Source organism: Rhincodon typus, chromosome 3 (assembly GCF_021869965.1).
Source record: "Rhincodon typus isolate 14 chromosome 3, sRhiTyp1.1, whole genome shotgun sequence".
Classification (NCBI taxonomy): domain Eukaryota; kingdom Metazoa; phylum Chordata; class Chondrichthyes; order Orectolobiformes; family Rhincodontidae; genus Rhincodon; species Rhincodon typus.
In genome coordinates, this window is record NC_063334.1 from 118,504,072 (window position 1) to 118,524,199 (window position 20,128).

The 20,128-nt window shown below is 43.8% G+C and overlaps 1 long non-coding RNA gene across 1 annotated transcript; it reads right to left on the reverse strand.

Annotated features, from left to right (window-relative positions):
• Positions 1 to 5,745: 5,745 nt before the first annotated feature.
• On the reverse strand, positions 5,746 to 9,565 carry LOC125487694. The gene is made up of 3 exons (XR_007266063.1): positions 9,473 to 9,565; positions 7,769 to 7,866; positions 5,746 to 5,843 (listed from the first exon to the last, which is right to left on the reverse strand). It is a non-coding gene; the product is annotated as an uncharacterized LOC125487694 (long non-coding RNA).
• Between the last annotated feature and the right edge of the window lie 10,563 nt (positions 9,566 to 20,128).

Consider the following 20,128-nt stretch of genomic DNA (forward strand, 5'->3'; position numbering starts at 1 on the left):
CCCTGTGTTTCCCATGGCTAACCCACCTAGCCTGCACATCCCTGAATTCTACGAGTAATTTAGCATTGCCAATCCACCTAAGCTGCACAGCTTTGGACTGTGAGAGGAAACTGGAGCACCCGGAGGAAACCCACGCAGACACAGGGAGAATGTGCAAACTCCACACAGACAGTCACCTGACGATGGAATTGAACCCAGGCACTGTGAGGCAGCAGCACTAACCACTGAGCCACCGTGCCGCTCCAAATGTGGATAAAGGTGAAGTTCTTCACTTCAATAGGAGAAACAGAACGTCAAAGTACTTTTTAAATGGTGTTTGATTGAGAAAAACAGGAATGTGCAATGGAACAGGGTGTCCTTGTACACCAGCAAATATGAAGTATACACATGCAGCACGCAGTTACGAAAGCAAATGGTAAGTTGGCCTTCATTGCATGAGAGTTCAAGTAGAGAAGCAGGGATATCTAACATCAGCTGTACAGAACCATTGTGAAACCACACTTGCAATACTTTCTGCAATTTTGTCTCTTTGTCTAAGAAAAGATTCATTTGCCATCAAGGGAAGGTTTACAAGGCTGATTCCTAGGATAATCAGAGAATGAAGGAGAAACTCAACTGGATGGCAGCATCTGTGGAGAGACAAGCAAAGCTAACGTTTTGAATGCAGTTCTTCTTCCGAACTGAGTTCTGGGATGGCAGGTTTGTCATATGATGAGCAACTGAGTTGACTGAGCCTGTATTCACTGAAGTTTAGAGAAATGAGAGGGATTCAAATAGAAACATATGGAATTCTGACAGGGCTGAACTTAAGGATAACGTTCCATTGACCAGTGCTCCAGAACAAGGGGTCATGGTGGACCATTTCACACCAAGGTGAGTTAAAATATCTCCACTTAGAGGGTGCTGAGCCTGTGAAATGCTTTACCACAGAAGGCTGTGGATGTCGAATCACTGAATGTTTGAGAAAGAAATAGATTACTAGAAGCAAAAGGCATCAAGCGTCTAGGGGCGAGATGGGAAAATGGTGCAGAGATAGAGGATCCACCATGTTTATACTGAATGATGGGGCAGGCTCAGTGGACCAAAAGACCTCCCCCTGCTTCTAGTTTCTAAGTTTCTAAAGTCAGTACATGACTTCTAGCAGATTGTCTCCACTGCTCATTATAAGTATTCCTGTGTTTCATGTATTTGAAAGCATACCACATGGTGAAGTCCATCAGAAAAATGAGAGGAAGGTTAGTGGGTCATTTCTGACTGATCAGCATCAGAAAGAAGGATTCTGATACTGACTGAAGATTTCAGCTGTTAGTTTAGATCGGGTGACTTTTTGTGAGGACAAGAATTTTTAATTTTACTTTTGTGGCATTTGAGTATCACTGGGTAGACCAACTTTTATTGGCTATCTCCAAATGCCCCTGAGTAGATGCTGGGGATCTGATGTCTTAAATCGGTTCAAGTGGTTTAGGGACACACCCAGTGCTGTTAGGAAAGGGATTCTTGGATTTTGATCCAGTGACAGTGAGGAAACGGTGATATATTTCCAAGTCAGGATGGTGAGAGCTTGGAAGGGACCTTGCAGTTGGTGGTGTTCCCTATTTGCCTTAGACGGTAAGATGTAGCAGCAGGAGTAGGCCATTCAGCCCATCGAGTCTGCTCTGCCATTCAATGAAATCTTGCCTAATCTGATAACCCTCAACTCCACTTTCCTGCCTTTTATTTATAACCCTTGATTCGTTTACTTATTAAAATGTGGTGCAATGAAAACAATCTGTCTCTTAATGTTGGTAAACCTAAAGAACTGATAATCGACTTCAGAAAATAGGGAGGAGAACACGCCCCCACCTATATCAATGGAACTGAGGTTGAGAGGGTGAAGAACTTCCTAGGAGTAACAATAACCAATAAGTCCTGAACTTCCCACGTAGATGTGGACAGTCAAGAAGGCACAATGACGCCCCTTCTTCCTCAGGCAGCTTAGGAAATTTGGCATGTCCATAATGTCCCTCACCAACTTCAACAGATGCACCATTGAAAACATACTGTGTGGGTGCATAACGGCCTGGTACATCAACTGCTCTGCCCAGGACCATAAGAAACGACAGAAGGTGGTGTGGAAGACAACCTTCCATCCATGGCCTCCATTTGCTAGGGCTCGCTGCTGCAGAAAGACAACCAACATCATCAAAGACCCATCACACCCTAGTAATGACCTCCTACAACCTCTTCCATCAGGCAGAAGATACAGAAGCCTGAACACATGCACAAGTAGGTTCAAGAACAGCTTCTTTCCGGCCAATATCAGACTGTTGAATGGACTCTAGCCTCAAATAATGTGACTGGCAATGTAACCTGTATGCCTCTAAATCTTTTTGATCTGTACATCCTTTGCGTACTGTGGTCTGCCTGTATTACTCGTAATCAAAGCATTTCACTGTATTTTGGTACACATGACAAAAAAATTATTCAATAAAATCAATAAAACCTGTCTATCTCAACCTTCAATATACTTCCTGAACCATCACCCTCTGAGAGAAGAAATTCCTCCTCATTTCTGTCTTAAATACAGGACCTTGTATTCTGAGATCATGCCCTGTGGTCCTAGACTTTCTCACAAGGAGAAACAATCTTTACACATCTACCCTGTCAAGTCCTCTAAGAATCTTATTTATTTCCATAAGATCACCTTTCATTCTTCTATATTCCAATGACTACAGGCCCAACCTATTCAATTCTCCTCATAAGACAGTCCCGCCATACTTGCGATCAGCTTAGTGAACCTTCTCTAGACTGACACCAATGCCAATATGTCTTTCCTTAGATAAGGGGCCCAAAACTGTTCCGCGTTTGGAATAACTCCACAAAGGCCAGTGTCCCATCACCAAGTCACCCTTTATGTACACATGCACAGTACATGGACTCTGACCAGCTAGCTCAGGGCCAGTCCCTAGAGTGAGGAGAATCCCTGACACTCCTGTTTATATCTGTCAGCCAAGACTCCTTAATTGGCTCAGGTTAACAACCCCAATCAGGGAACTCATACTCAATGAGATCCGCCTGGTCAACCTCATTCCAATCGCTACAGTATTCCCGTTGTTCATGCCTTATATAGTTTCAGAAAAATCTCTCTACTTCTTTACTCCATTGCTTTTGAAATAAAGCCCACATTCAATTTGCCTTCTCTATCACACTTTGAATTAGATACTATCTTGGAGAAGAAAATATTGAAAGGAGATGTGTGAAGTGTTCAAACCTCTAAGGGGTCTAAAAACAGCAGATGGAGATTTGTGAACATGATGGCACTGATTTAAGATGATTCAAAAAATGAGGGCTGAGGTATTAATTCCTTTCAGTCTTATTATTTGCTAGAGAAAAGCATCTCTGCAATCTATCATTTAATTTTTTCAAATCGACCTGTTCAGCAATGTTATTTCTTGCCTCTGGAGCAGGTAAGACTTGAACCCAGGCCTCCTGGTCCTCAGGTAGAGACATTACTACTGCACTACAAGAGGCTCTGCCAACTGTTAACCCCATTCCAAGTTTTGCCTCAGATCTTCATTTCTTTAAACTCAACCAGTAGCTTTATTTTTCACAGCCTGTTGGGCCACCAGGATTAAACATCAACAACAAACTGTATTTATTTAGTGCCTTTAATGTAATGATACATCCCAAGATGTGTCACAGGGGAGGAAGACTTGGATAGGCTTGGCTTGTATCCACTGGAGATTAGAACAGGTAGAGGCAACTTATTAAAACTTGTATAATCCTGTGAAGTCTTGACATAATTGATGTGAAAAAGACTTTTTTTCCGTCTCAGGGAACTAGAATTCACTGTACAAATATCCGCAATCGCCCATTTTGAAACAATAACGTGGTGAAATTCTTTTCTCATAGACAGTCATGGCTCTTTAGAACCCTTGGTGAAAAGGTGAGGAAAGCAAAGGCTTTGAGTATGTTGAAGACAGGGTGGATAGACTCTTGGAAATCAAGAGGGGTTGAAAAAGTATCAGGGGAAGTTAGAATGTGGATTTGATGTTTAGGGTCTGACTTGCTGACATCTCCTACCTTTGTGACCTCAAAAGCAGTTCAGAAGCTACAAATTCTGTGGTGAGTAACTCACCTCCTGATTCCCCAAAGACTCTCCACCATCTACAAGGCACAAGTCAGGGATGTGATGGAATACTCCCCACTTGCCTGGATGGGTGCAGCTCCAACAACACTCAAGAAGCTTGACACCATCCAGGACAAAGCAGCCCGCTTGATTGGCACTACATCCACCACCTTCAGCATTCACTGCTTTTACTAATGCCGAACAGTGCCAGATACAAAGTGCACTGCAGCAACTCACCCGGGCTCCTTCGACACTAGATAGTTATAGAGTCATACAGCATGGAAACAGACCCTTTGGTGCAACTCGTCTGTGCCAACCTGACATCCCAATCTGACCTAGGCCCATTTGCCAGCAATTGGCCCATATCCCTCTAACCCTGCCTATTCATATACTGACCTAGATGCCTTTTAAATGTTGCAATCGTACCAGCCTCCACCACTTCCTCTGGCAACTCATTCCATACACACACTATCCTTTACTTGAAAATGTTGCTCCTCAGGTCCCTTTTAAATCATTCCTCTCTCACCTAGACCTACGCCCTTTAGTTTTGCACTCCCCTACCCTGGGGAAAAGACCTTGGCTATCCATAGAAACATAGAAACACAGAAGATAGGAGCAAGAGGAGGCCATTCGGCTCTTCAAGCCTGCTCTGCCATTCATCACGATCGTGGCTGATCGTCCAACAGCCTAGTCCTGCTTTCTCTCATAATCTTTGATCACATTCACCCCAAGTGCTATATCTAGTCGCTTCTTGAATACATTCAATGTTTCAGCATCAACTACTTCCTGTGGTAATGAATTCCACAGGCTCACCTCTTCGGGTGAAGAAATATCTCCTCATCTCCGTCCTAAATTGTCTCCCCCGAATTCTCATACCGTGACCTCTGGTTCTGGATACACCCACCATCGGGAGCATCCTCCCTGCATCTACCCTGTCCAGTCCTGTTAGAATTTTATAAGTCTCTATGGGATTCCCCCCCACCTCATTCTTCTGAACTCCAGCGAAAACAATCCCAATCTAGTTCATCTCTCCTCATACGTCAGTCCCGCCTTCCTGGGAATCAGCCTAGTAAATCTTCACTGCACTCTCTCACAACCTATCTATGCCCCTCATGATTTTACAAACCTCTATAAGGTTCCTAGCCTCCAACTATTCAGGCAAAATGCCCCAACCTATTCAGCCAAACCCTATAACTCAAACCACCTGGCAACATCCTTGTAAATTTTTTCTGCACTCTCTCAAGTCTAACAACATTCTTTCTTTGGAAGGGTAATCAGATTGTACACAGTATTCAAAAAGTGACCTCACCACTTTCCAAACTTGCAACCTTTACCATCCAGAAGGCAACAGACACAAAAGCAAGGTATGAACACCGCCCCCTGCAGGTTCCCCTCCAAGCCACTCACCCTCCTAACTTGGAAATATATCATCGTCTATTCACAGGCACTTGGTCAAAATCCTGGATCTCTCTTCCTTACAGTACTGTACGTGTTCCCACATCTAGGAACTGCAGCAACTCAAGAACATCACTATCATTTCAAGGCCAATTAAAAATGGGCAATAAATGTCGGCCTAACCAGTGAGTTTCACATTCCATGAAGCATTAAAAAAAATGATTTGCAAGTGACTCATGATACACAATTTCAATCTCTTTAGTTTATTTGGGTAATCCATTGAGTGCCTCGCATTTATGTTTGTTCTTCACAGGCCGCAGGATTCCAATGACATTAGCAACTGCAGAATATAATGGAGAGTACGTTAGTTGAATTCCATCCTTTTGTTTATCAAAGAATTCAAATGAACAAATGTTCTGCATAAAATAAAATCCGAAAGAACTGCGGCTGCTGTAAATCAGAAACAAAAACAGAAATTGCTGGAAAAGCTCAAAAGGTCTGGCAGCAACTATGAAGAGAAATCAGAGTTAATGTTTTGGGTCCGGTGACCCTTCCTCAGAACGGAACAGAAATGTTCTGCACAGATTTTCATTCAAATTCCAATGACCTGAATTTATTGGTGCATTGTTAGTCTTCGGAAATAGGAAATGATAATGAACTAGCAGGTCTGTTTATGCCGAATTTAATTTCACTATCAGTAATGATTGCCCCTTTTGCACAGTTGAGACAGATCCATTCCAAATGACTCCTACAGACAGAGCTCACCCCATTTTGGCACTTGTCCATCTTTCAATCTCGAGTCACACAAAGGCAACAGACTGAATGGTGTGTAGATTTTGTGTGATCTGTCAGAGACTTCCAAAATGACAAAATGTTTCAATAGCGTAGAAAAGAGATACCAAGAAATTATTTCTTCTCTTGATGAGTCAAGCTCTAAAAATTGGAGCTGGGACATCTAGGAGGGAAACCAGGAAGTATTTTCTTAGAATAGAATCCCTACAGTGTGGAAACAGGCCCTTCAGCCCAACAAGTCCACACTGACCCTCAGTGTATCCCACCCAGACCCATCCCCCTATAACCCACCCAGGCTGCACATCCATGAACACTACAGGCAATTTAGCTTGGCCAATCCACCTACCCTGCACACCTTTAGACTGTGGAAGGAAACCCATGCAGACACTGGGAGAATGTGCAAACTCCACACAGACAGTCACCCAGGGGTGGGATTGAACCCAGGTCCCTGGTGCTGTGAGGCAGCAGTGCTAACCACTGAGCCACCATGCGACCATGCCACCCTGAAGGGGTGGGAGGAATTCAGACTTTTCTGTCTCCCCAGAAATGTGATGACATTAGACAGATTCCGGAAATGATTATTTGGGAATGGCTCTGGGAATGAGAAATCTCAGTTACTAATATATAGATTGGAGAAGGTGGGACATGTTTCCCTGGAGAAGTGTAAGTCTTAGAAGAGACTTGATAGCGGAATTCAAAATCATGAGGGGTTTGAGTGCAGACGGAGAAACTTTTCCCATTTGTTTAAGAATCAGAGGGCACAGTCTGAAGGAAATTGGCAAATGAATCAATGGAGCCATGAGGAGAAACATTTCTTGGAATGAGTGCTTACAGTCAGGAATGCACTGCCTGAGAGTGTGGCCAAGGCAGGGTCCATTGGAGGCATTCAAGCGAGAATTGGATTGTAGTCTGGAACTGCAGAATGTGCAGCGTGAAGGGGAGAATCATATGAGGTGCATTGCTTGTTCAGAGAACCAGTGCAGACACATTGTGCCAAATGGCCTCTTTCTGTGCAGTCGTAATCCTATGATTCTGTGATCCAAAAGACTGTGGACTCCGGAACAATTGGAGCCTCCATACAGGGCTTGATGATCTGGTGATGTGACAATGTAAATGGTGTATCAGGGTCTGGTGATGTCACTGTAAGTTGTGTATTGATTATCTGGTGATGTAACACTGAATGGTGTATCAAGGGTCCAGTGATGTCATTGAATGGTGTATCAAGGGTTTGGTGATGTCACTGAGAATAACGTATCAACGATCTGGTGATGTCACTGTGAATAATACTAATAGTGTTATAAATGATCCTTTTCAATTGCTTTCCCCAAATATAATAGGAGAAATCCTGGATACTATAGCTAGAGAGAGATAAAAAGAACTTTTTGAAGCCACATGGTTGACAGAAGAATGAGAGAAGAAAACAAAACACTCAAGAACAAGTTTGGCCTGGATCAGATGCAAACTAGCACCAACCTGTGAAAACGAGAATTCAACACAAATCAGATCACATCCATCAGCTTCAGGTAAGCCAGCTCTTTCTGGGTAAGGAGCACATGCAGAGGTTGCAGTCTCTGGAACAATACAAAGGAAGTACTCCAACTGAGTCACAAGGTTATCGACTAGTGGCAGCAGCTGTCAGTGCTGTTATTCTCGGGGAATTATTTTGATGCACTATTTTTGGAACAGAACCATACACTGTTATTGGCCATGGGTTTTCTTTCTCCCATTCATGTCTCTCGCCTCCCCCAGGAGTTAGAATTCCCAGAGGTTGGCGGAGCTGCCGGGTGACAGGATGACTGATGGCCTATCAAAATAAATAAAGGTGCTGGAAACATCAACAAAATTCCCACAGGAATTCCTGTGGAGTGGCATGGTGGCTCAGTGTTTGGCACTGCTGCCTCACAGTGGCAGGGACCTGGGTTCGATTCTGGACTCAGGTGACTGTTTGAAGTTTGGACATTCGCCCCGTGTCTCTGTGAGTTTCCTTCGGATGCTCCAGTTTCCTCCCACAGTCCAAAGATGTGCGGGTTAGTTGGATAGGCCGTGCTAAATTGCCCATAGTATCCAGGGCTGTTCGGGCAAGGTGGATTAGCTGTGGGGAAGGCAGAGTTATAGGGATAGGGATAGGGAAGGGTCTGGGTGAATTATTCTTCGCAGGGGCAGTATGGACTCAATGGGCCAAATAGCCTGCTTCCACACAGTAGGCATCCTATGAGGAAAAGGATTGGACAAATGGTTAGCTGGTCAGTCAGAGGAGAGAAAGAAGGGGGCTTCGGGTTCCCAGGCATGGCCTGCTTAAAAAAAAAGTCTTCATCAACAGGAGATGGACATTGTTTGCAAGGCCACCATTTACTGTTCATCTCAAATTCCCCTTGGGAAGGATATACTGAGCTGCCATCTTGAATCATTGTGGTGTAGGGATACCCATGATGCTGGTAGGGAGGGAATTCCAGGATTTAGAACCAATGACGACACTGAAGGAACGGTGGTATATTTCCAAATCAGGATGCTGAGTGGCTTGAATGGGAACTTCTAGCTGGTGGTATTCCCATATACCTGCCACCCTTACCCTTCCAGCAAGTAGAGATCATGGGTTTGGAAAGTGCTGTCTAAAGAGTTTGGTGAGTTGCTGCAGTGCATCTTGTAGATAGCACACAGAGCTGCCACTTGTGATAAAGACAGTGAATGGTTAAGTCAGATATTAGGGCGAATCCTTCAACAGAATTCAAATTAATATTACAGACAAGAACATTTATGAGGAATCAGATCATCAGAGATGAGGAGAATAAACAGGCAATCAATCAAAGATACAGACGGAAATGCACTCACAGAAACACACGGGGACACATGCAGGTACAAATACAGAGACATATCGACTTACAGATGCAAAGAGTCACAGGTCCACTCACACGCAGAAGAAACACAGAAACACACTCCAGACACACACTCACCCAGGCGCATCTAACCTCATACAGAAACATAAACATACTCTCATACATAGGCTTACAGAAACACACAGTCACATAGAAATACAAAATGACAACAGGCCTACATACACAGGCACGTGTCATTAACACAAAAGCCATTAATTTATACCCCAGTGAAAATGTTAAATAAAAATTACACCAGCTGTTTCTTTTGGTGCAGCCTTGAGTGCAAATGATTGTTGCTACTAACAATGGTGTTTCCAAACCCAGAAAGGCTCTGCATTCTGATGCAATTGAAATTCTGCATGAACCAGTCTGTAATCCTAGCAGGGCAGAGGAAGGCATCCACATTAGAGACCACTGCCAAAATTTTTCAGCTTCACCCAGGGGAGAGTTCAATTCCACATTCCTTTGTTACACAACATCGGGGAGGAGCTGCAGTCGGATGGGACTTGTTTACCTTCTCAGTGACTTCACACAAGCGTGGTTCCTGATCAGACACCAGGCTGTCAGGCTGGGTTTGCAGCCTGGGTCAGAGAAAGGCCCAGGAAGGATCAGCTCAGAGCACAGGAAGATGTCAAAAATGACAGCTTCTCATTCTGCTCGGGTAAACATCTGGTGACAACTGGTGCAGTGCAGGAGGAATCCGCCAAACATTTTGAAATGAAACTACCCTTACAGTGTAGCAGAAGGCCATTCAGCCCATCCAGTTCTAAACTGGCTGCTTGAAAGAGCTTCCCGCTCTTTGCTCCATCTGCTCCATCTTCACAAGTTTCATAGAACATAGAACTTAGAACATAGAACAGTACAGCACAGTACAGGCCCTTCGGCCCACAATGTCGTGCAGGCCTTTTACTCTAATCCTAAAGTCTATCTAACCTCCACCCCTACCTTATACTATCATCCATATGCCTATCTTAAAAGTTTCTGTTTTTCAAGCATCTATATCCTCTTCCCATTTGCAAATGAGTGTTGATTCTGCTTTCACTGTCTTTTCCTCAACCTTGGAAACCTGTGATCTGTGAATTGAACAAAGATAGACCTTGTCTTAATTTTTTTTGATATATGATTTCTATCATTAATATAGGTGCTGGAATATGGTGACTTAAGCACTTTTCACTGCATTTTTCGTAAAAGTACAAGTGACAGTAAATTACAATTCCATTCTATTATCAGGGGACAATCTTCTAAAATCTCGGAAATACACGTATCTGCTTGTATGCATATGTGAGGATGGAGTTGTTTTCTCTCCCCAGCATTTAATCTTCCTGGAGGGGCAGAAACCATTTGCTCTTGACTGTAACATCATGGTAGGGAAGAGTCCCACCTCTCTGGGCAGCTCCATTACTATCCAGCATGCCATAGAAAGTGGGTTCAATGTGTGAACAGGAGAGGTATCATCAGCTCTCAACGAACTGAAAAAGATTAACTACAGCAATAAGCTTCCATGAAACTGAAGTTTAAGTTCCGTGTTATCAATGTGCTTTCCATGCACCTGCATGGCACCTGAAATCCTGCCAAGGAAGAGAACTGGATGCCTTCGCTAGCAGGTGTCTCTGAAGGATTCTAGGTACACACTGGGATTATATATGCCATGTGAGCATTCCTCACCACAGATCTCCTTGTTCTCTGAGGTTGTGTGTGTGACTGGTCATCCTGGAATTGGTTTGCTGTGACCATCCTCTTTTAGGGCAGGCATCCATGGAGCTCACTTGGTCTGATGTCAGTGGAAGAAAATCACCATCTAAACCAACAAGAAAACTGCTCTTACAGTCCTGACAGTGTGGAAGCAGGCCATTCTGCCATCGAGTCCATGTTGACCCTCTGAAGAGCATCCCAACCAGGCCCACACTCTCCACTCTATCACTGTAACCCTGCATTTTCCATGGCCAATCCACCTAACCTACACATCCTTGGACACTATGGACAATTTAGCATGGCCAATCCGCCTAGCCTGCACATCTTTGGACTGTGGAAGGAAACCCACACAGACACAGGGAGAATGTGCAAACTCCATCCAGTCACCTGAGGGCAGAACTGAACCTGGGTCCCTGGAGCTGTGAGATAGCAGTGCTAACCACTGAGCCACCATGCCACTCCTGCTCTTGTTAGCAATGTACAGGTTATACAGATGTGGCATAATTTAAAGTAAGCAGTAAGGTTTAGAGAAGATCATGAGGAAAACCTTTTTCACTCAGAGGGTGGTGGGAATCTGGAATTTACTGTTTGTAAGGGTGATAGAGGCAGATACCCTCATAACATTGAGGAAGTATTTAGATGTGTATTTGTAATGCCAAGTGCTGGAAACTTGTTTTTATTCATTCACAGGATGAGAGCATTGTTGGCCACACCAGCATTTATTGCTCAATCTGATTGCCCAGAGAGCAGTTAAGAGTCAAACACATTGCTGTGGGCTTGGAGTCACATTTAGGCCAAGACAGGTAAGGATGGCATCAGTGTGCTAGATGGCCTTTTCTGACAATCAACAATGGTTTCATGGTCATCATTAGACTGTTAATTTCATATTTTTATTGAATTCAAATTCCACCACCTGCCATGATGGGATTCAAATCCAGGTCCCCAGAACATTACCTGGATCCCTGGATTAACAGTCATAGAATCGCTACAGTGTGGAAGCAAGCCATTCAGCCCTTTGAGTCCACATCAACCCTCTGAAGGGCATCCCATCCAGTCCCAACCCCATACATTATCCCTGTAACCCTGCATTTCCCATGGCCAAATGACCTAACCTGCACATCTTCGAACTGCGGGAGAAAGCCTGAGCACCCAGAGGATGCTCGCACAGACACAGGGAGAATGTGCAAACACCAGAGAGGCAGCTGCCCAAGGGTGGAATTGAATCAGGTCCCTGGCACTGTGAGGCAGCAGTGCTAATCACTGAGCCACTATGAGTCCAGTGAGGCCATTACCTAAATGGGATTGGAATAGTTAGGGGGTTGTTTTTGACTGGTACCGATTTGATGTGCTGAAGGGCTTTTACTTTGTCGTAGATCCCTATGATTATGGCTATATGGATAATGACCATGGGCAGTTACTCAATGGATGACCCTTGCCCACTTCCATTTGGAGGCTAGTTTTCATTCCTTCCAAGAACAAAAGCTCCTTAATTTCCAAAATAATAGGGTAGCAAGGAGCCCAATGAATCTTTGGTTTTTTTGCTTGTAGAAGGCTCATTACTACAGTAACACAGTTAATTGATGTCTCATGCCACACTCGAAATTCAAATATGGAATCCTAAAAGGACACAGTTTCAAAGGGGACTCTAAATTTCAACAGGAGATAGCAAGAACTGTCGATGTTGGAGTCAGAGACAACACAGTGTGGAGCTGGAGGAACACAGCAGGTCAGGCAGCATCAGAGGAGCAGGAAAGTTGACATTTTGGGTTTCTGAAGAAGGGTCTCGACCCAAAACATCAACTTTTCTACTCCTCTGACGCAGCCTGACCTGCCAGTTCTACACTGTGTTGCCTCTAAATTTCAATATATTGCTTAACTGTAGCTTAACTTAAGGAGCTTAACTGTCTTGTTCATAGCAGTCCATTAGGATCAAGGATGAATTGCCTCCACTTAGATTCAATGCCTTCTGAGATGACTGATAAGTCCAGTGTATGATCTACAGACCCTGCCATATGTAGGGGCAGATGACACTTATAGGGTTAGGTCATCAGTTTGTTTGAAGGTTAGCTGTTGCCACAGTCGGGGAATTTGTGACACAAAAGTCTGAGAAAGGGAGTGTAGCCAGAACAGGAACTCATTAGGCTTTCAGCACAATAGAGATCAAAACATATATAAGCAGGATTCAGAGATCTTATGATTTAAGGGGTCAAATTCTGCCATGGCTGTCGAAAGAAGTGAGAAATCAATGGCCTAGCCTCTGGGCCAGTTTGGTACTCAGTGTACAGGTTAAAGTAGCAATGCTAGTTACAGTTCACTTGATAGCAGTCTTGGTCTGTGAGTTCAAATCCCACATGGGGAACTTAATCTCAAGGTTCCAAAGCATCATTCTTTCAGATGGGAAGTTATAAAAATACTGTGACTTCCCTCATAAAGCAGATTTATCTGGTCAGCATCATGTTGGAATTTGGTTTTGATCTTGCTTTGTGAAAATTGGCTGCCAATTTTCCTACATTGCAGGTTAGAGTCACACAGCATGGAAACAGACCCTTCAGGCCAACCAGTCCATGCCGACCATAATCCCAAACTGAATTTATCTCACCTGCCGAAGCTTGGCCCATATCTCTTTCTTATTCATGTACATATACAAATGCATTTTAAACATTGTAGCTGTACCCACATCCACCACTTCCTCTGGAATTTCATTCCAAACAAGAACCACACTCTGTGTAAAAAAAAATGTCCCTCATGTCTTTTTTAAATCTTTCTCCTCTCACCTTAAAACTATGACCCCTAGTCTTGAAATCCCCCACCCTGGGGAAAAGACGCCTGCTATTCACCTTATGTATGAAATGGAAATACCAGTGTTGGACTGGGATGGACAAAGTCAGAAGTCACACGAAACCAGGTTATAGTCCAATAGGTTTATTTAAAATCTCAAGCTTTTGTAGCACTGCCCCTTCATCAGGTGATGTGATTTTAAGTAAACTTTTGGATTATAATCTGGTGTCGTGTGACTTCTGACTCTATCCACGACAGTTATGACATAAGTGATATGCAAACTGGGCTTTTTTTTATTGTTACATAGGGATCCAGGAATGAGAAACTGATTCAATTGCAGTCTTCAGAAAGGAAAGAATAAACGCTGGAGGCAGAGGGAAGGTTGCAGTGATATAAGGAATGAGTAGGTGAGTAGGATGAAGTGGCTGCTAGTCAAAGCAACCAGTAGAGAATTGATGGGCTGAAAGTCTCCGTTCTGTGTTTGCTAATCTGTGATGTTGTGATTTTTAGCAGTGCTTTGTTCATTCTGTCCATTTCTCTTTGTAAACAGAACAGCAGAGGATTTATCTCTGAGACATTAAAAACAGTTGCTCTTCCTAAAGTGCAAAGCCAATAATTCATGGTATTGGAATTCATCAGGTAGTCAAATGGCTTTCTTCTCAATTCCAAGCATTTATTAGTCTTTTGGGTATCACGTCCCATGACACTGTCCGTCTTTCAGTGGAAGTGAAATACATCTGTGTTGTTGAATGACCCCCATTAGTTGCTGCAGAGTTGTGACTCATAACACAAATAAGCCTGTTCAATTATTTATAAGCAAGGCCCACAAAGTAATTGCAAGAGGAAAGATCGCAAGTGTTAATCTTATTTTTACACGGGATGTCAGCAAGGCCAACATTTGTTGCCCATCCCTAACCTCCTTTGAACTGAATGACTCTGTACACCATTTCACAGGGCAGTTAAGAGTCAACTACATTGCTGTGGGTCTGGAGTTACATGTAAACCAGACTGGGAAGGAAGGCAGATTACGCTCCCTGAGGTACACTGGGGAAGAGATGGTTTTTTTTAAGGTGGCTTCTAATTCGATCTATTACTTAATCCTAAATGGAAATGTTGCAATGTGAGATATATGATGGCACATTTCCACACAGTAAGATCCCAAAAACTGCGATGCCATAATGAGTGACTTGAGGGATAAATGTTGACAAGGGCACTGGGCATAGCTATAACCTTTCTTCAAATTACCAGTCACAGGATCTTTCACATCCACATCAGAGAGCAGTTGTGACAAGATCTAATGTCTCATCCAGGAGATGGTTTCTCTCACACAGGAGCCCCTCAGAACTGCAATGGGAGCGAGTCACATTGGGCCCTGGGGTGAGACTCGAACCTACAACCTTAATGCACCCTTCGAACACAGGACTTCTCATATTCAGCTAATAACCTACCAAATGTCTATCTAAAGAGTTATTTTTAACATACTTAATGAAACGTTCTTCCAGCCAAAACCCTCCTTGCAGACCACGCCAACCACAAGCCCCAGACCTCCAAAGGGTCAACAACAAATTGAAAGAATGTAACGCTGTTCAAGACTTTACCGTCCCCAAGTGTTTCACAGTAGCAACCATTTAAATAAAACCTAGCACTGATCCACACATAAGGTGATGTTAGGACCTGGATGAAGAGGTAGAATTTAAGACATGCCATAACACGCATGAAGCAGAGAGATTAAGTAAGGGAAACCCAGAGCTTTGAGCCCCAGGCTGATGAAGGCATAGCTGCTATTATCACAGAATTCCTTCAGTGCAGAAGCAGGTTATTCATCTCATCAAGTCCACACTGACCCTTTGAAAAGTATCCCACCCAGAACCAACCCACCCCTAGAACCCTACATTTCCCATGGCTTCTCTACCTAATCTGCATATCTTTGGACTGTAGGAGGAAACCCACACGGATACAGGGAGAACATGCAAACTCCACACAGAGCATTGTCCAAGAGTGGAATCAAACCCGGGTCCCTGGCACAGTGAGGCAGCAGTGCTAACCACTGAGCCACTGTATTGGTAGATGGAAAAAACGGAATGTATAAGAGCCAAGAGTTGTAGGTGACCAGAATTCTCAGAGGGTTGTAGGGATGGCAGAGATAGAAAGGGATTTGAGGAGCAGAATGAGAATTAAGTTGCATTTGAAATGAAAACATCACTGACCATGAAAGGAGCATTAATGTAACAGATAGATGGACTTTGATAGATTGAGTGGCCACAACCAACCCATTATCAGCCACTAAATGGCCCCCATTAGTAGTTTTTGGTTCTCCCAGGGTGACCATTTTTATCCCTCCCTTTTCCAAGATCAACAATTTCCACCGAATTGGAAATAAAAACAGAAAGTACTGGAGAAACTCAGCTCAAGTTAACTCGAAGAGGTTTTGAAGATAAGTCACATTGGATTTGGAACATTAACTCTGTTTATCTCTCCAGAGTCCTGCTGTGTTTCTCCAGCACTTTCTGTTTTTATTTCAGATTTCCAGCACCCGCAGTATTTTGCTTTTATGCAGCTGATTGGAATATGAAATGATTGTTGTGTGACGTTAATAAATAATTCAAGTTAGGAATAAAAACAAGTCGAAGAGGCTTTCTGTCCAGGAAGCTCTTTGGGAAATCATTGTGCATTCTTTCAATTTCATAATTGCCTGCATTTAGTGAGCAGCACCATGCTGCTTAATTAAATGCTCCAGCAGTCAGATTGTGCAAGGAAGGCAATGGGGCCACTTATTCCAAATGTTAGGTCATGTCGTTATTAAATTATTCATTCATGGTAGCAAGTGTTGCTGTATTTATTGGATATCCCTAATTGCCCTTGACAATCTGCTTTGTTGAACTGCTGCAGTGCATGGGGTGTCAGGATGCCCACAGTGCTGTTAAAGACTGAGAGTCCCAATGACAGTTATACAGTTTCTGATCTGAATGGTGTGTGACCTGAAACTTTCAAATCGTGGTGTTTCCATGTTTGTCTTTTTTTTATTCATTGGTGGGAAGTGGGCATTGCTGGCTGGCCAGCACTTACTGCTCACATCCCATAATTTCAGTTTTTATTGCCCGTCCCTAGTTGCCCTTGAGAAGGTGGTGGTGAGCTGCCTTCTTGAACCGTTGCAGTCCACCTGCTGTAGGTGGACCCGTAGGAGGGAATTACAGGATTTTGACCCAGTGACAGTGAAGGCTTGTCACTATATTTCCAAGAAAGGATGGTGAGTGGCTTGGAGTGGGACTTGCAGGCGGTGGTGTTCCCATGTATCTATCACCCTTGTCCTTCTGGATGGAAGTGGTTGTGGGTTTGGAAGGTGTTATATGAGGATCTTTCGTGAATTTCTTGGATAGTACACACTGCAACTACTGAACGTCGGTGGTGGAGGGAGTAGATGTTTGTGGATGTGGTGTCAATCAAGTGGCTGCTTTGTCCTGGATGATATCAGGTTTCTTAAATGTTGTTGGAGCTGCCTCCATCCAGGCAAGTGAGGAGTATTCCATCACACTCCTGACTTGTGCTTTGTAGATGCTGGACAGGCTTTGGGGAGGCAGGAGGTGAGATACTTCTACTTCACTTGTCAAGTGGAAGAGGTCGCATTTTTCAAAGGTACTTTTGCAAGTTACTGCAGGGCATCTTGTGACAGTGCACACTGCTGCTAGTGTGTATTGGTGGTGATGGGAGTGAACGTTAAAGGCATTCGATGGGATACCATTCAGGAAACTGTAGCAGGAACTGAACCCACCCACACAGTTGGCATTATATTTTATTGACACATTTGACACAATTAGTGCACATTGTACATTCTGGGCATTCCACTGAAATTATTAACAAATTACTGATAAATAATATTACCTGTGCTCATAAACCTTTTTCACTTGGAAATTTCTCCAATTGGTGAACTCTAGAAATAGTTTCAAAGCACTGGGGACTGTTGTTGTCCACGTGGCTCGAAGAAACATAGAAACACAGAAAATAGGAGCAGGAGGAGGCCATTCGGCCCTTCAAGCGATCCCATTCACCCCCAAGTGGTATATCTTGTCACCTTTTAAATACATTCAATGTTTTGGCATCAACTACTTCCTGTGGTAATGAATTCCACAGGCTCACCACTCTTTGGGTGAAGAAATGTCTCCTTATCTCCGTTCTAAATGGTCTACCCCGAATCCTCATACTGTGACCCCTGATTCTAGACACACCCACCATCGGGAACATCCTCCCTGCATCTACCCTGTCCAGTCCTGTTAGAATTTTATAACTCTCTATGAGATACCCCCCTCATTCGTCTGAACTCCAGCAAAAACAATCCTAACCTAGTCAATCTCTCCTCGTACGTCAGACCCACCATCCCTGGAATCAGCCTGGTAAATGTTTGCTGCACTCCCTTGAGAGCAAGAGCATCTTTTCTCAGAAAAGGAAACCAAACTGCACACAATATTCTAGTGTGGTCTCATCAAGGCCCTGTTAACTGCAGCAACACATCCCTGCTCCTGTACTTGAAACGTCTCGCAATGAAGGCCAACATAGCATTTGCCTTCTTTACCGCCTGCTGCACCTGCATGCTTACCTTCAGTGACTGGTGCACAAGGACGCCTAGGTCCCATGGCACACTCCCCTCTTCAGTGGGTGACATTTACATTTCTCAGATGGTGAGTTCAAATTTCAATCCAGAAATCTGAACACAAAGTCTGAGATGGCATTTAGATGGAGGGTGCATTTCCCTGTCTTTCAGCTGAGGTGTCAAACCCTGACTGCCCTCTTTGTTAAAAATTAAAGATTTCTTGTCACTGTCTTGAAGAGCAGTAGAGTTGTTTCTGGTTTCCTGGACAATATTTATCCATCAATGGGAATTTGTGGGAGCTTGCTGTGTAGTTTGGCTGCTGACTTACCTGTTGTTAAAATGCCGTTTGGGATAAAGAATAAAGTGGTGCCAATTTCAGGCTGAGATGAGCAGCACAGTGGCTCAGTGGTTAGCACTGCTGTCTCACAGTATCAGGGATGTGGGTTCAATTCCACCCTTGGGTGAACATCTACGTGGAGTTTGCACATTTTCCTCATATCTGCATGGGTTTCCTCTGGGTGCTTTTCCTCCCACTGAACAAAGATGTGTGGGTTAGGTGAATTGGACATGTTAAATTGCCCAGGGATGTGCAGGCTAGGAGGATTATCTGTGGGAGTTGCAGAATTACAGGGATAGGTCAGGGTAGGGAGGGTGGGATGCTCTGTGGAGAGTTGGTGTGGACTTGGGCTGAATGGCCTGCTTCCATGCTGTATGGGTTCTATGAGGAGGAATTTCTTCTCTCAGAGAGTTGTGAATCTTTGGAACTCCTTACCACAGGGAGCTGTGAGGGCAGAGTCATTGTGTAAATTTAAGGCTAAGATTGTTAGATTCTTGATTAGTCGGGGAATCAAGGGATATGGGGAATGATCTGGAAAATGACATGAGGAATCTTGGATCAACCATGATCCTAGTGAATGACTGAGCAGGTTCAGGGGGCCTACACCTGTTCCTGTTTCTTATGGTCTGAAGATGGGAATAGTTCCATATAAAGTCCAATCTCAAGAGACATGAGATCTACCAATTAAGTTAAGCTGAGACAATAACAATTCGTATTCGTAGGATATGGGCCTTATTGACTGGGCCAGTAATTATTGCCCATGCTTCATTGCCTGGCAGAAGGTGGTTGTGAGCTGCCTTCTTGAGCTGCTGAAGTCCTTGGGGTGTAGGAACACCCACAATGCTGTTAAGGAAGGAGTTCCAGCTACACTGAAGGAACAGAGATATGTTTCCAAGTCCAGATAATAAGTAGCTTCAAAGTGAGTATGCAGCTGGTGCAAGTGTCTGGTAAAGCTGCCTTTGTTCTTCTAGGTGATAGCGGTCCTGAGTTTGCAAATTTTGCTATCAAAGTAATCTTAACAAGTCGCTAGAGTGAATCTTTTGAATAGTACACACTGTGCATTGGGAGTGAAGGGAGACAATGATTAAGGCAGTGGATGTGATGCCAATCAAGCAGGCTGTTTTGTCCTGGATGGTGTCAAGCTTCTTGAATGTTGTTGGAGCTGTACCCATCCAGGCAACCAGGGGTGCATTCTGTCACACTCCTGACTTGTCTCTTGTAGATTGTGAACGGGCTTTGGGGAAATCAAGAGGTGAAGTATTTGCCTCACAATTCCCAGTTTCTTGTACTCGCAGGAATTATATGGTTGGTCCAGTTTATTCGAATATAGGAACAAACATAGAAATTCTCCTCCTTCATGACTGCTCCACCATTCATTATGATCATGGCTGATCATCCAACTCAATGAACTCTTCCTGCATTTCCCCCATATCCTTTGATTCCCTTTAGCCCCAAGAGCTATATCTAATTCCTTCTTGACATCATACAAAGGGACAGTAGTAGGCTACTTGGCCCTTCAGGCCTGCTTCACCATTCAATAAGATTGAAAACGGGACATTGAGTACAAG